Consider the following 16,922-nt stretch of genomic DNA (forward strand, 5'->3'; position numbering starts at 1 on the left):
TCTCTGGCTAATGTGATAGGCTACGGAGAAATGTTCCCACATGCATCATCAATATTAATAGAGGATCAAATTTAGTGGAGTTGCTCAGATGTTTTAGCCTTGTGTTCAGTAGGACTTGGGCACTATTTACTCTAGTGCTGGTCTAGTAATGGTAAAAGCACTAGCATAGAATAGGTACAGATATATTTACCATTCTGTTTTCTAACCCTGTTCAGAGGCTAAAATTTGGCCATTGAATTGAATCTTATCTGTAAATTAGGGACCATGAGCTGGATTATATTCCAAACTGTATCAGCTCTGTAGTGCTAACAAGCCTAAGGAAAAACATTATAAGATTGTGTACTTAAAGACTGTGTCAGAATGCAGGCAGACATAAAAAATAGGTGAAGTAAGGTGGAGCAAGTAATATTCTGAAATCTTCTAATTTTTCAGTGCTTGACTTTGCAACCTGAATCAAGTTCTCACTGTGTGTGCGTGTGTAAAATATGTGTATTGTAAGCTCTTTGTGGCAGTCAAGTCTTTTCATTATGGTTTTAGAGTGCTGAGTTGGATGGCTGCTTCATACCTTGGTTATGGCATGTGGGAGCAATCCTAGTACAAATAATACTTGGTTCACCCTGCTAGATTTTCCAGGAACAATTGTTTATACACTTGTGTGAATAAGTGCTACCGTAATTCAATTCCCTGAATGTGCTGGATGCATCATATGTTTCCTTGTCATTTCTCCATGAAGGAATTGATGTACCAATTCAGTAACGCTGGTTGTAAAGTTGAAGAGACCTTATGGGCTGAGTGTGTCTTTTTGTTAAACCTTTTAAAATGCTGTCCCTGTGTAGAGTTGCCGGCCCCCTTGGTTTTGCTGGGAGTCTCCTGATATTGGGCTCTATCTCCTAGAGGCTACTGAGGCCAAACTGGAAGACTCTAGACAGCTAAAAGTCTGGTGGTGCAGTGGAACTAAAAGATTCCTTGCCTGCCCTGGCTCTGCACCACTTCTAGAAACAGTCTGCATGGCTCAACGGCTCTCAGGGGTCCCTGTGCACTGTCCTCACCTTGGGCACTGATGTACAGCTCCCATTGGCCAGGAACTGCAGCCAATGGGAGTGGCAGGGGTGGTGCTTGCAGGCAGGGGCAGTGTACTGAGCCCCTGACACCCCTCCTGGGGCTGCAGGGACATGCCAACTGCTTCTGGGCATGGAGTGGTACCAGAGCAGGCAGAGAGCGTGCCTTAGCCCTGCTGCGCTGCTGACTGGAAGCCAGGTAAAAACTGCCTAGCTGGAGTCCAAACCCCTGCTCCAGTTCTGAGATCCCTCCTGTACCCAAACTCCCTCACAAAGCCTGCCCCCCTGCCCCATGCTCAGCCCAGACCCACCTCTCATAATTCAAATCCCTTGGTCCCAACCCAGAGCCCACAACCCCAAACCCCTGCCCCAGCTCGGTGGAAGTGAGTGAGGATGGGGGAGTGAGCGAGGGAGGATGGAATGTGCTGAGCAGGGCCTTGAGGGAAGCGGTGGGACAGGGCAAGGCTGTTTAGGTTTGTGTGATTGGACAGTTGAAAACTCTACACCTACTAGGGATGTAAGTGAGCAGTCAACTACCCAATAAGCAAATGAGGCAGAGGCAGCAAGGAAGAGGGGAGCAGGAGCCAGTGCTTGGGGGGAGCCAGCTTAAGAGCCAGTTCCCCCTTAGCGCTGTCTCTGCGGGGAAGGGGGGCAGAGGCACTTCAGGGGACTGGACATGAGCCGGGAATCCGCTGTCATGGCTCGCACCTGCTCCCAGACGCTGCGCCTCTGCCTTTTAAATGCAGTAAGAGCTTGGTGGCTCTTACTACATTTAAAAGTCAGAACAGCAGTGAGGTTATCTCCCAAAGCCAGGGGGTTACCTTCCTATGGCTCTGCAGTTCCCCCCTTATCAACTTGATGGAAATTCCATCATTTACTCTATTAGCTGATTAAACAAAATTTAACATCCTTAATATCTGCATTGCTCAGCAGTTTGAAAGATGATTCTCCTTATTGATAATCTCTTTAGATTAATACTTCTATTGGGGGTAAAAGTAACTGCTTTCCTCTTCCTTGGTCATTGAGGAGACTTTAAGGTAAATGTAGTTTTTCACAGCTGTAGGTACAAAGTCTTTGTCCCATTTCAAACCTGATTTATTACTTGTGACAAAGTAATTTCATTTGATGCTAAAGAGTGTAGCAAGGGACACACTGAGTTTAAGAATAGCAGAATTCAGTGGCATTACTTTGATTTTTTTTCTACCTTTTCACTTAAAGAGCTATACGTGATATCCATCCATTTCAGAAACAGGAAAACGTTTACAAGTGCAACTCCACTTTATATATTCACTGACTACAAGGCCTTTTTGACCTTGAAATCTATGAATCTTGCACTTATGGCTGTATATAGCTGAATGATGTAAGTAGTTTTAACACACTTTGGGTATTGCTACACATATTCAGAATCTAATCTGTTTACATGCATACTGGGGGAGCAGTATCTCACTTTGAGTTTCCTCACATGGAGGTGAGTATCTGAGGTAAACCCGCAGCCAAACCAGAGTTGCTAGATCAGATTCCCCTCCAACAGGTACTCTGCATGCTGGGTTTTGGGAGGTCCCAGCTGTGTATGCTGACAACATGCTCCTTCTGGACCAGGACCTGCACAATCTGGAACAAATGGCAGCCTACCAAGCTATGTACTCAGCGGCCTCTTTCACCCAGTTCTACTAGGTCAAGAACTGTGTCTGATGGGTTATTTTCTCTGGCTAATGTAGTTTATGGGTATCCATTAGGGTTTTTTTTAAAGGGGGCTTAAATACAAAGAAAACCCTTCTAAACATAGTGTTTTGTATTTAAACAGTCCTTCTGTATCTTTTCTTTTCCATATTTATTCAAAAGATGCTTGATGACGATACTTAATTGTATCAATTATATGGGCATAGTCTTCTGGGTCTCTGGCTAAATGCACAGCTTTCTATGCTTAGCCTATCTCCCTAAAAGAAGCTTCCAGAATGGGTCCTGTGAAAGACCAATCTTTCTGACTCCACTAAAGGGAGCTGAGGAAAGGCTGAGTTGCACTACAAGGAAAAGAAATGATCTCTGTTACCAGTTGGTCTAGTATGATACAGTCTAAAAACCTCAGTAAGAACTGGGATGGACTCAGTCAGGACCTGAACATATGCCTCATAAGTGATCATCTAAATTTATACAAGTCATAACAAATGTGTGAAAGACAAAAAGGGAGGGAGTATGGACAGGGAAAAAAATTCAGTGTATCCATTTTACGTACTTTGAATGGACCCTTCTTAAAAAATCCTCAGTCAGTAAGGGTTACTGAAAAGGAAAGTTTGTGACTACATAAGCCCCTTTTTTTTCCAGAAATTTTGTTTTCCAAAAAGGCCATTTGGTGAGCATGGGAGGAGGTGCTATGCACTGGATGAGAACAATTTTTCATTTAGAAAAACTTCAACCAGCTCTTGCTGCTGCATGCATGGAACATGAATATAGAACGAGTCCTGTATTCATCAAATTTTATTGGTCCTGCTTTATGCACACAATGAACTGCACCTTTGTACCCCTATTTTTGAGATCAAAGTAAAATTATGAAGTGTCCTATTTAAATACTTATCCCTAATTCTTGGGGACTTTCTAAAAGTTTAGATACAAAAGTAAAATTTACAACCTGTCACACAAAGGCTAACATAACACTTGGTTGCTATAATGCTACTACCCCTAATAGCTCTAGGAATTGTTGGTTATAGACCACCTTAGAGCGCTCAACTAAATCTGTCTTTCCAAATGTTGGAGAAAAATGAGCTTTGTACATTCCTTGAACGCTAACAGATCAGTCTTCTACAAATTAAGCTTCAGTCAGCTAGTCCTTATGCAAATCTCAGACTTGGAATGAATGACTCACTATTTGTACATTGCACCAGTTGGATCAGACATGAATGCAACAGGGAGAAAGGACAGCTCAGCATATTAAAGACCCAGTGATCCAGGTCTCCTTGTTAAACCTCTTAGCAGTGTTGTATACACAATACTATTAAGAACCTCCAGTATACAAAGATCCCTCATGGCAAATGACTCATGAGCAATTTCTCATAGTTTATACTTGGACTCTTTCCAAAAGAAAGCCATGGCACCATTCTGCACCTGTGTTGGAGGGACCCCTTCCCCCGCCAAATATTTGCGTCTGCAATATCAAAGGTTGCTAATGGACATTAAACATAGTATAGCTACCTTATGCTTCTCCATTGCTAAGAGAAGATAATTGATCAATGCTACTATCAAAGAAGAGCTCTGTGCAGCTCAAAAGAAGTTGGCCCAATAGAAGATCATGCCCTGTATCTTCAATGCCACCAGCACAGTTGACATCTCTTATAGGGTAAAACACTAAACTCTTTGGAGTCAAGAATTCTGTGGGTATTGCAAATATCAAGTTCATAGCTGTTTGAATACAAGGATGAAAGGAGGGTGACCAGCAGTGTTATGAAAAATCAATAGCAAGATATGAAATGTAGATTGTTGCGTAATTTAGGAAGCTGTATGATGCTTAGATAGCAGATCAAAACTTCGAGTTGTGATTTGAATAAAGCATTAAGATTATATTGCAAGATGGTACTAGAAGCTATTCTATTTTCACATTAAAGTATCTGAGAATATTGCCTTGTTACAGAGATTACCTGAAGGTATATTTTATAAAGAGAAGAGTTGCCAACTTGCATATACATCAGTCGGTGAATATTTTTGTTTACCAGCAGCTAGCACAGAGAACACACATGGTTATATAATCTAGTATTTAGCCTATGAGTATCCATGAACATTATAAATATTTTGCAGATCTCTTATTAACTTAATGTTCTGTCTTCATTATTAAAATGCAGAGTTAAATTCAAATATAAAGGCATACTTCAACCTTAAATCATATTAGAAGCATAATTTTTAGGTGATGATTCTTGGGATACTCAGGACTGAGGGCCACTTTGTTACCTTCTTCCAGAATGAGGGCATCTTGCTTGTGCTTAAGTGGGTGTTATCTCCCAGACACCAACCTGTTAGCCATCCAAGCATTCTCCTGAGATTTTTTTTCTATCCTTACTTTGCCTTGTGGGTTCACACATTAAGTTTATTATTAAAGTATGAATTTAAGTGATACAAATCAAGAGAAAGACCGGTATAGTTACAAATCAAACACATTTTCTGGTGACTAAAGCTTAGTGTTAGCAAGTGACAATCTTGGCCTCAGGGATTTTTCTCACTTACATAAAGTTACCATCATCTCCTGCCTTCCTGGTGAAAGGATCCATCTTTCACAGAATCTGATAATTCTGTCCCCTATGTTCTCTAGGTGATAGATAGCTAAAATGTTCTTTTGCTTTCCTTACATTTCCTAAAGTCAATTGTGTCTGCTTCAAGAGTCAGGAAGGCTTCTTAGGGTGCAGACTGACCTCCAGTGTGCACACATAAAACTAAACTATTTCCTACATTAGCTTGATGGCTTTGTTTACCTTCTATATAAAAAAGGTACTTTCTTTGTTCTCTGTCTGCAATTAAGCCAGTCAGACTAGAAAATCTACGTTCCTTTCTCTAGGGCAGACTTGATTTAAGCACTGTCTTCAAAACAATTTTTAAGAACACATTTCCAGCATGCATGCTCAACAGCACGTACACCATTCAACCATACATCACCAGATGATATTTGGGACCAGCTTGTAGCCTTACAAGGTAGATTTTGGATACTGTAACAGTGTCAGCACTCAACTCATGCGAGCGCCCCAGCTTGGCCAAGTGCAGGTTCCTGCAGTGCCTCAGTTTTAAAAGACTTGCAGCTACTCTGCCCTCCAAGTCTCACTTTGTGAGATCACAAACCCCTTCTGGGGTACACCTCTAAAAGAGGCCCATCTTGCTGCCCTCTGTAGAGTTTGTCTCAGTTCAATGCCATTGGCCTTAGTTTGTAGCTTCACTCTGAACCAGAGTGGTGTCTCCAGGGCTTTCGCTCCTGCTGAAGACGACTCCTTTGCTGGTAGCTCAGGGCTTTACTTTCAGGTTGGTCCATCTCTCAACAGAGCTCCACTGGGAGCTGTCCATGGTTAAGCCAGCCAGCCCTGACCCCTCCTTTCCAGGTGGGGGCTGCAGCTGAGCTACCTCTAGTCCTGCAAGTCCTTTTGTAGTCCCTGCTGGCTCCTGATTGGCTGGTTCCTCCACAGCTACTCTAGCCTGAGGGCAAGGAGGGGCTCCCAGCATTATAGCATTTTTCTGGTGTAGTTCTTTCTGCCTGTCTGGCCAAAAAGAGGCATTTCTTCACCTGGATACAACTGTTGTCCCCAGAATCCGTGGGGATTCCTTATTGTAGACTGCCTACTCACTCTCCAAAGACGTGGGGTTGTTCTGTTAGCTCATGGCAAGTCTATTTGCAGCAGTCTGCAACTTCTATTCCGGATTTGATGATTACACTGTTATTATTCATTAAGCATCAAAACCTCCCCCAATTTCTGTAAACTCTCTTGAGAATATTCCTGCTGGTAGTGAAATCAACAGAACAGTGGGCTCTTAATCATAGAAATGTAGGGCTGGAAGGGACCTTGAGAAGTCATCAAGTCCAGCCTCCTGTGCTATTGTAGGACCAAGAAGACCATTCCTGACAGGTTATTCTTAAAATCTTTCAATTACTGGGATTCTACAGTGTCCCCATGAAGCCTATTTCAAAGCTTTACTGGCTTTATAATTAGATATTATGAAAATCTTTCTAACTTAAATCTCCCTTGCTTGCTACAGATTAAGCCCATTACTATTTGTCCTACTTTCAGTGACCATGGGGAATAATTGATCACCGTCCTTTCTAAAGCAGCCCTTGACATACGTGAAGACTGTTACTGAGACGATTTGTATGGAACTTGGAAATTAATCTATTCCTATCTTTCCAAATCCTCATGCTTCTGAAGAGAAGACTTCACTGTCTTGCCATCTGATGGGCTTTGGCATTCTGTCTGCAGAGAACACAGACCATAGACCATTTTTTGTTTTAGTGAAATAATCAAAGGGACAAGTATTTGCTCAGACCCTAAGTGGATCTCTGGCTAGATCAATGTTTTCCATTAGGATGTATTCCCCTGGGTGTATGAGAGCTGAGCCCACCTTGCTAAAGCACAAGCAATTTTCATGGCTCTCCAAACATACCTGTATTGGACATCTGTTCGGCATCTAGGTTGAGCTCTAGCAATACTTTTCACAAAACATTATACACAAGTCCAACTTCTTCCACAAATGAGGGGACAACAGTACTACACGCGTCTATATGAACAGCATCCTCAAACCTCACCCTGCCCGACTATTGCTTACCAATCGCCCACATATAGAATGCATATAAGGACCAGCACCTAAAGAAGAAATGGAGGGTACTAACCTATAGCAGGCGGTCTTTCAGGATGGTTGATCCCTCTCTGTATTCCACTACCCACCTGAATCCCTCCCTGCTGTGGATCATGACATGATTCATGGTAAGAAAAGAAACTGGAAAGGTGTTGCTCTGCGCAGTGCTTTTTGCTCTCGGTTTGGAGCACAAAGGTGAACACCACATAGGTGCAGCATGACAGGCACTTCTCTGGTCTCAGGCACATGGTATCCAAATGTGTAGTTCCTATCTGTATTCCCCCTCCATCCCTCAAAGAACCTTCATTTCCCTATCTCCTTGCCCTTCAAGCCAATCCAATAGATTGGAATGACAATAATTGGGTTCTATATCATTTCATGTTTCTAAAAGCATTTTAATAATGCTATAAAATAACTGTTATTTTTGTTTTTGTAAACATTTTAATATACATTTCAAATACCACAAATGATTCAGAAAATAGATAGCCAGAAGTGACCTGATACTTTATATTCATTTAGCTTTCTTCTCACCACCTGTGATGCAATGCTATATTTAAATGTTGTTTGTATATTCTGCACCTTAATCATATAAATGAGACCTGATGCATCTAGCAGTATACAGTTCCAATTAACTTTAAGTTGCTACTCCATTTTTAAGATTATTTTTGAAGGCCAGGTTGCAAAGATTTGATCACCGTAAGCAATGGTAATACAGTAGTAGAACTAGAATCAAATATCCATCCAGAGAAAATACTTGCTAATCAAAGAACAGATTGACAGGTGGGGAATTTTTTGGTTCCCAGTTCTTACCATTTAAAAATGTTAGTATATGGGCTGTTATCACTGGAAAACTATACAATGATATTCAGAAAGCTCATTAGTAATTTGTCAAGTTTACTTTAGCATAAACAATAAGCAGAGTGTAAACTAATGCCTTTTTGATTTGTTGGTAATGTTATCTTTTGATTCCATGTCACTTTTCTTGTCATCACCTTTTTGTATTTTTAAACTTTTTTGGTAAAAACTTTCTTACATTTTTGGTCACATTTGGGTTCCTTTTTTAACTTACAGATCGGGGCGAAGTATTCTGTCCTTGTAGCTGTGTTCTGTAGCTCAGTAGTCTCTCTTTCTTGGTAATATAAGACATTTGTAAAACAAAGGAAACAGAAAATTCAAATGTATTTAATAGAAGGTATATATATGAGAACATTGTATTCTGATAAAATAAAGGAATTTAAGCTACTGTGGTGGTGAGTGTATATAAGTTAGGGACTGGAGCAGATAGTGTTTTTTAAAGAATAAGGATAAATATATGGGTGATTTTTTTTTTTTGTTGCCCTTAGAGGTAGCAAGAGCAGAGGAGAAGGATGTTGGAGAAAAAGACAGAACACAAGGATCCAAATCCCTGTTCATCCAGCTTACATGAATAAAGTAAACAGGATTCCGTTCCAGATCTAATTAAAAAAATAAAAACAACGCTGTTCCTTATCCTTAAATGCTTTGTATTATATAATGGGCAGAATGGAGGAGTGGTGTTCCCCATTGTGTACAGTTATTTATGAAGAGACATATTACAAAGGAAGAAATTCAATTTTAAAGTCTTTTATCAAATTATTTTCATAGTGCATTGTATAGTGCCAGTGTGAGTCCATGCAGCAATTTCAGTGCTGATTGTCTTTGCAAACTAAAGAAATTAAATTTGGGATTAAGGGGAAGGTTCAATTCATATATAGCAGTAACAGTGAAACTGAAACATCCCAGTTAAGCAGACACAGAAAACCAATATAATTCATTAATCAAATATAATAAGATTCAATAGGTGAGTCAGAAAAACTCACCACATAAAAGTACAAAAATAGCTAGAAAGGAGAGAGGGAGGGACATGTGAATAAAAACTTCAGAGTTCTATGATTTTTGCCACTACTACAGTCTGTTTCTGCTGCACTGAATTTTGTCTTGTAGTCTTCTTTGATTTCAGAATTTGACTCAATATATTTCAGTATTTGGAGGAGAAACTCCCCCTGAAAAAAACTTGCCTGGACATGATTTGACAAGGTCATAAATGTAGGGATTATTCAGTAAAAGCTTATATGAGAAACCATACTTATTAAGACTTATAGTTGAAGAGGGTAGACAGTTGGAGAATGGGACTAATTTTGTTCTGCTCCTCTGGGTACCCTCAAAATTCTGGGCTGCAGGGCAGCCCTCCGTGTAAATAGGAGCTGCACTCCAAGACTGAATATGAAGTGCTGTACTGTGTCATCTGCGTGGAACTGCAAGTGTGGGCTGTGTTAGGGCACGTCTACACTACGAGGTAAGGTTGAATCTAATATGGTTGATTTTGTACCACCCAGTTTTGCGAAGTCTAAGGTCCATGTCCTCACTGTGGGGAAGAATCAAATATACTCTGAAGTAGTGCGTTCCTGGTAGTGAGCCTACCATCGACTCCAAGAGCAATGGATCACGGGCAGCTTTGCATTCTAGGCTATGCTCACAGTGCCTGCTGGACCAAAACAGTGCAGTGGGTAGTTATGAGCTCATGTTGTCAGTGTCCCCTAATGCACTGATCTACTCCCTCCTTCCTTGTGTGTGAGAGGCTCATGCCTTTTTGTATTTGGAGAGCATATGTGTGTTGCTCCTCCAGGAAGAGGACGAGGAAGAAGCTTGGCATGGCATGGACACCCTGCTCATGCAAGGCCTGGCACTGATGCTAGTGCAACTGCTAGTCAATCTTGTAGACATGGTGCCATGCTGGTTCTGGTGCTGTGAGGCAAGCTTGGAGTGGTGGGACTGCATTATGATGCAGACAGGGAATGACCAGCAGTGGCTACGGAACTTCTGAATTTGCAAGGCCATGTTCCTCCCCTGCCCTGAGGTGTCAGAATCCCTGAATAAGAACTGCTCTGACTGTGGAGAAATGTGTGGCAATTGCCCAATGGAAGCATGTCCCACTAGACAGGTATTGGTCAGTGGTGAATCAGTTTGGAGTAGGGAAAGCTACAGTGGAGGCTGTTTTATCTTGGCTATTTATGAGCAACACCATTCTGCTATGGAAGGTTGTGCCTCTGGTAAACATGAACTCCACAGTGGTTAGCTTTGCTATCATGGGCTTCCCTAACTGTGGTGGGGCCATAAACTGAATGCACATCCCCCATCTAGGTCCCAATCCACTTTGCCTTGGAGTACAGCAACTGCAGGGTGTACAACTCCACGGTGCTGATGGATCACAAGGGCTGTTTCACTGACATAAGTGTGGGATGGTCAGCAAAGATGCATGATGCCTGCATCTTTTGGAACACCTGACTTTTCCGAAAGATGCAGAGTGGCACTTTTTTTTGTGTGTTTCTGGTTCTTTTTGCTTAGACCAAAAAATCAGTCAGAGGTGGAAATACCTATTGTGATTGTTGGTGACCCAGCCTACCCTTTGCTCCCATGGCTCATGAAGCCATATACGGGCAGCCAGGACCCTTCATCAAAGGCTGAGCAAGTGCAGAATAGTAGTCAAATGTGCAATTAGACATTTAAAGGGTAGGTTTAGGAGTCTCCTGACTCGTCTGGACCTCTAGATACACAACATTCCCTTTGTGGTGTCAACTTGTTTGCTCCATAATCTGGGTGAGAGCAAGAGGGAAACTTTTCTGGCAAGGTGGGGGGCTAAAGCAGAGCACCTAGACAGAGTTTTAAGAGCCGGATACCAGTGTGATAGAGAGCACAGAAAGGGGCAGCACAAATTAGAAAGGCCTTGAAGGACAATGGCCTCTTTTGAGACTTCCATCTGGCTCTCCACAGGTTGCCCCTGCATTCCCTGTGTATGCCTTTATTCCCTCACCCCACCCATGCAGTTCAACCTATGAAGAGACTGTTCAAAGAACAGGCATTTTTTTAATATGGGGAAAACAGCAGGGAAAGAAAAGAAATGGGAACCCAAAATGCAGAGGGGGGCTGAGGAATGCAAGTGGGACCTTCTTCTGTCTCCCAAGGTCCTGGAGGGTATGGCTCCCCTTGAGTCTCTTCCCCTCCCCGTGTCCTGGGGCCCCAGCAGCTTCTGGGCACCCTAGGGGTGGAAGCCATGGGGCTGGTGGAAGAGGGACAAGGGTTGTCATTGGTGTGGATGGGATTCTGGGAGGAAACTCTATCTAGACACATATCCAGGCACTCCATCACAGTGGTCAGGAAGGCAAACATGGTCTCCTGCTGCTCCCTGGAGGCTCTTCTCTTCTGCCACTCCATGATCCAGTCCAAGTGCTCTGCATCTCCTCCATGAGGGAGTGCATGCAGACAATCTGCTGCTGAAACATGTCTTCCCTTCCTACTTTTGCCTGCAGATCTGAGCCAAACAACAAGATGCTGTAAGAGGGGGAGTATGCACTGAGCTAGCTGCTGTACAAGCTGCAAAGAAAAGTGACAACGACATACTTTGCAGCAGATGCATTGTGTTAAATCTAATGCTAATCTGTTAGCCTACACCAAAGTCTCTGCAAAGACAAAGGAACTGTGTTCCATGCAAAGCCAAATGTTTGCTTTAAAGCAGGCACTTTACTGCAGGTGCACAGACTTCTCAGAGAAGCATCAGGATGCACTCGGTCTAGAGGCAGACCATCATAGTAAGGGGCCAGCCAGGGCAGGAATCTGCAGGTGGAGGTGGTGGGTGAGGGCAGCTTCCTGCTGTGTCTGGCACACACTGGGTCCAGCTTCCTGGGGACATTGCTTTTCCTGACCATGAGGTGTGTGTGTGGGGGCGGGGGAAGGGGAGTGAGAGAGAGGATGTGACCCTGACACATGTGGCTTCCCAGGAAGAGTTCTAATAGCTTCCCTCCTCATTTCTCTAGGTTGTCACATGAGAGATCAGTTTTCTCTGAATCAGAGTAATCAGGAGCAGATGCTAACTGAATGTGGCCATAAATTGGGCTTTATGCTTCAATGCTCTGTGGTTCAGTGACACCAGGCCACTTTCTGGTGGCTTTGCATGGGAAGGTGTCCGACCACAGAGGACCGCATAAGCCTGCCCTCCCCAAAAACCTTGTGAGAAGGATCAAAGAGTTATTATCTGAGAGCTTCATGGAGCTATGCAGACAAGACTCCTGCTCCATCTGCAGACATGTTAACAAGCTGTTCCGTGCTCCCTGCACTGTTGGCAGAGTGCATTGCACATCACACCCTATTGTCTTAACCTGCTTATAGTTAGAAAAAGGTTTTGTGTACTCACCAGAAGTGTCCTCCCTAGGGTCGGTGATGGACTGGGAGAGGGGACTGACTCCAGCATCATGTCCAGCTCTTGGTTCTCAGGGATCGCTGACCAGCTAGTCTACTCCTTGCCCTCTGCCATCATGCTGCCCTGCACACTGATGCCAGGTGCGTCTTGGCCAGACTCCACAATCACGCTGGGGAAGCTACCCTTTCCCAGAATGGCACCTAGCTGCTCATAGTAGTGGTACATGTGAGGTGCTGCACCAGACCATCCACTCGTCTTGTTTAGCTTGTGGTAGGACTACCTCAGCTCCTTGATTTTTACTTGACACTGCTGGGCATCCCCGGAATAGCCTTTAACCACGAGGGAGCTTGTGATCATGCTGTAAATGTTGGCATTCCTCTTGCTGGCTCAGAGCTGGGAGAGGATAGATTCATCTCCCAACACATCAGTGAGGTCTAAGATCTCCTGGACACTCCACACTGATGCTCCTCTGTACCTCTGGGAACTAGAGCCTGTGGGAGCAGAAGTCTTTGCAGTTGTCACAGTTTTAGGACTGTTTGAAATGTCCTGTGGTGTGGCATGCTGCTCACTCTGAATATGCTCACAATGCTGGCCATGTGGGAAATGCCATTCAACTTTTCCTGTGGCTTTTTGAGCACATCAGGGAGAGCAGTAGAAACACAAGTTCTGGCTAGAGTGGTCAGGACAGGGAACTGTAGGAGGCCTTCCAGAGGCCAGTAGCCTTGATATTCGCCCCGTGCTGCATCTACACTCTCATATATTTGACCAAGCAAGGTCGGGAATAGTGTTATTCCTTGGGAAAAGCAAGTTAGGCTGAGTAGTGTGGATGCATCACTTAGAAAATTGACCATATGCGGCTAATTTCAATTTGAAGTCGTACTGTAGACCAGTCCTTAGGGTGTTTGTTAGCCCTAAGCAACTCCTGATCCAAGGAAATAATCTCTGGGCTCTTCTTGTTCCTTGAGCAATGTAGAGGGATGACAAACCTACAGAGGCTGGGGAGGGGACTAGCAAAGTTCCAAATATATCTTGGTAAGATAAATACAACTAAATGCTTAAAGTATAGAATCTTTCTTTATTTCTCTACTAAATGCCCCAGCAATCGAAGCTTCAGGTCAACTCCTGACTCTATACAACTTGTCTTTCTGCAAAAGGTATAGATAGTCAAACCTTTCAAAAATGGTTTATGGACACATGGGGCAAAATCTTGCTAACAGTTACATGCCTCCAATTCCTTTGTGGAGTTCCATTGACTTCTATGGGCTTCTTGAAGGAGTAACTACAATAGTTTGGCATCCAATAGTCTGGCACTCCTGATAGTCTGGCATCAAAATGGCAAGAGCCTATTGAGTGAGCTTCGGCAAAAAAAGTGTCACAAGGTAACAGTGGCAGCAGCTGAACTGAGCAAAAAGGGTAAACAAGGCTTAAAAAAACTAAAACATTACAGTATACTGTATACAGTATGTACAATAAAAAGGGTTGAGAACACTTTATATACATTATATAATGTATACAGTATATATATAACCTTCTTATAGTACCTCCTGATAGTCCGGCATATCTGATAATCCAGCACCACCTAAATCCTATAGGTTCCAGATTATCGGAAGTCTACTGTATATACAAAGAAAATAACTACTTTCATAATTTTGATTTTGATTTTCAGCTTTAGCTTTAACGTAAACCCAGTTGGCATGTTAAGACTGGTTGTTTGCAACTTGAAGCAGAAGGTGGTTGTTTCTTTGGAGGAAACTGATCAGAGGGGATTGTAATATAGTCCAATGAAGTGATTGAAAGGGTGACAGTTTCATAACTATTTGCAACAGAATTATGACCCTGATCGCACAAATTTAGTCCTATAAATAGTTCCATTGAAGGCAATGGGACTCATTGTAAGCACAGTTGCACATGTTTGCAGGATTTGGATCTTAAATTTAAGATCTGATCTAAAATTTTTTAGAAGCACCTTTTTGTCCCATTTTCAAAAGTGACTAAGGCACTTAAGGTCTTAAGTTCCACTGACCTTCAATAAGGCTTTAGCCAGATTTTTCAGAGGTATTAGGTACCAAGCAAGATTTTTCAAAAGCACAGAAATAAAAAGGGTCCAATTCCCACCGACAATTAAGCAACTCCTGGTACTTTCAAAAGCACCTGCTTGCATCATTAGGTACCTAAATACCTTGAAAATCTAGTTGTAAATTTGAAAATGGGACTTCTGCTTAAATGATCTGTACACTTGCTTTCAGAAAGGTTCCTCATAGTCTAATCTTCAAAAGCACTCTAAGGATTTTGTCTGAAGATTCAAATACACCTTGGCTGTGTCTAGACTGGCATGATTTTCCGCAAATGCTTTTAATGGAAAAGTTTTTCTGTTAAAAGCATTTGTGGAAAAGAGTGTCTAGATTGGCACGGATGCTTTTGCGCAAAAGCACTTTTTGCGGAAAAGCGTCCGTGCCAATCTAAATGCAGTTTTGCGCAAGAAATCCCCAATCGCCATTTTCTCCATCAGGGCTTTTTTGTGCAAAACAGTTTTTGCCTGTCTACACTGGCCCTCTTGGCAAAAGCATTTGCACAAGAGGGCTTATCCCTGAGTGGGAGCATCATAGTATTTCCAGAAGAACACTAAATATCTTACATTAGATTGTCAGTGTTCTTGCGCAAATTCAAGCGGCCAGAGACAGCTGGAAAGTTTTTCCGCAAAAGCAATCGCTTTTGCAGAAAAATTTGCCAGTCTAGACGCAGCCCTTTACTGTTAAACAGTAGAAGGTAGATCCTTCAAGGCAGGAGGTTGTGATGTTAAAGGATGGCTAATGGGAAACAAGTGTATGTTTCTTTGTGCTCCCTAGCTTGCATTTAAAAGGCAAAGAGCAAACAAAATTCTTCAATACACATCAGAATTTCTCAATTTTCATTATCCAATTTAGAAATTTAGACTATATAGCAATGAGCCTAAAATACTTTAAAACAAAAAGGCAAAATGTTTGTTTAGGAATTATCCACTTGGAAGATTATATACAGGGAGTCCTCGGGTTACATACAAGATAGGGACTGTAGGTTTGTTCTTAAGTTGAATCTGTATGTAAGTCGGAACTGGCGTCAGCCGCTGCTGAAACTGATCAGTTTCAACCGCGGCTGAATCTGGACGCCAGTTCTGACTTACATACAGATTCAACTTAAGAAATCCAGGTGTCCCCAAGTCAGCTGCTGCTGAAACTGATCAGCGGCTGATTCCAGGAAGCCTGGGGCAGAGCAACTCTTCCTCGGGCTTCCTGGAGTCAGCCACTGGTCAGTTTCAGCAGCGGCTGAGTCAGGGATGCCTGGGGCAGAGCAGCTGGGGTGCTGCCGGGTTGGTCCGGAGCGGCGCTGCGGGACCAACCCGGCAGCCCCCAGATACTCTACACCAGGGGTAGGCAAGAAAAGCCTGGTCTGCTGGGGGGGGGGGGGCACTAGCTGTACCCTCCCCCAGCAGACCAGGGAGACGGAGGTGGCAGGACCACCCAAGTTCTCCACGGCTTTGCTCCGTCTCCCTGGTCTGCTGACCTGGGAGACGCGGAGCAAAGCCGCAGAGCACGCGGGCAGCGGGACAGTCCAGGCGCGCCGCGGCTGTCCCACTGCTGGCGTGCTCCGAGGCTTTGCTCCCCATCTCCTTGGTCTGCTGGTCAGACCAGGGAGACGGGGAGCAAAGCCACGGAGCACGCCCGCAGCGGGACAGCCCAAACGCGCCTGGGCTGTCCTGCTGCGGGCGTGCTCCAAGGCTTTGCTCCCCGTCTCCCTACAGACCAGGGAGACGGGGAGCAAAGCCACGGAGCACGCCCGCAGGGGGACAGCCCAAGCGCGCCTGGGCTGTCCCGCTGTGGGCGTGTTCCACGGCTTTGCTCCCCGTCTTCGGACCAGCAGACCAGGGAGACGGGGAGCAGCTTTTCTTGCCCCGGAGGACGGGGGCGGCGGCCCACGGCGCATCTGGGCGTCCCGCCGCTCCCATTCTCCGGGGCGAGAAAAGCCCCGTTCGTAACTGTAGATCCGACATAAGTCGGATCCGCGTAACTCGGGGACTGCCTGTATTTGTCTTTTTTTTTCCTCATCAGGGTGGGAGGGAAGGACAGAGAAATGTAACAACTCTTTCCATCAAATATGGAAGTGTCCATCATTTCCACTGAGTAAATTACGGTGGATAAATGAGTTAAGCTGTTTGAAATTCATCAGTGCATATTCCAGTAGGTCAAAAGGTTAGAGCAGGCTTCCGTTGCTCCGTATTTTCTAAGACACTGGTTTTCAAGCTATGGGTCAGGACCCCACAGCAGGTCTTGATCCCATTTTAAAGGGGTCAGTAGAGCTGA

At 43.8% G+C, this 16,922-nt stretch overlaps 1 long non-coding RNA gene across 1 annotated transcript in view; it reads right to left on the bottom strand.

Moving 5' to 3' along the window:
* The window catches only part of LOC112545000 (uncharacterized), a 109,419-nt gene that overhangs the window by 48,606 nt on the left and 43,891 nt on the right, over positions 1-16,922 (bottom strand). The window contains exon 2 of the long non-coding RNA XR_012905260.1: positions 8,443-8,502. This is a non-coding gene — a long non-coding RNA (uncharacterized LOC112545000). The remainder of the gene's footprint in view (positions 1-8,442; positions 8,503-16,922) is intronic.

This window comes from Pelodiscus sinensis, chromosome 1 (assembly GCF_049634645.1).
Source record: "Pelodiscus sinensis isolate JC-2024 chromosome 1, ASM4963464v1, whole genome shotgun sequence".
In the NCBI taxonomy this organism is placed as follows: Eukaryota; Metazoa; Chordata; order Testudines; family Trionychidae; genus Pelodiscus; species Pelodiscus sinensis.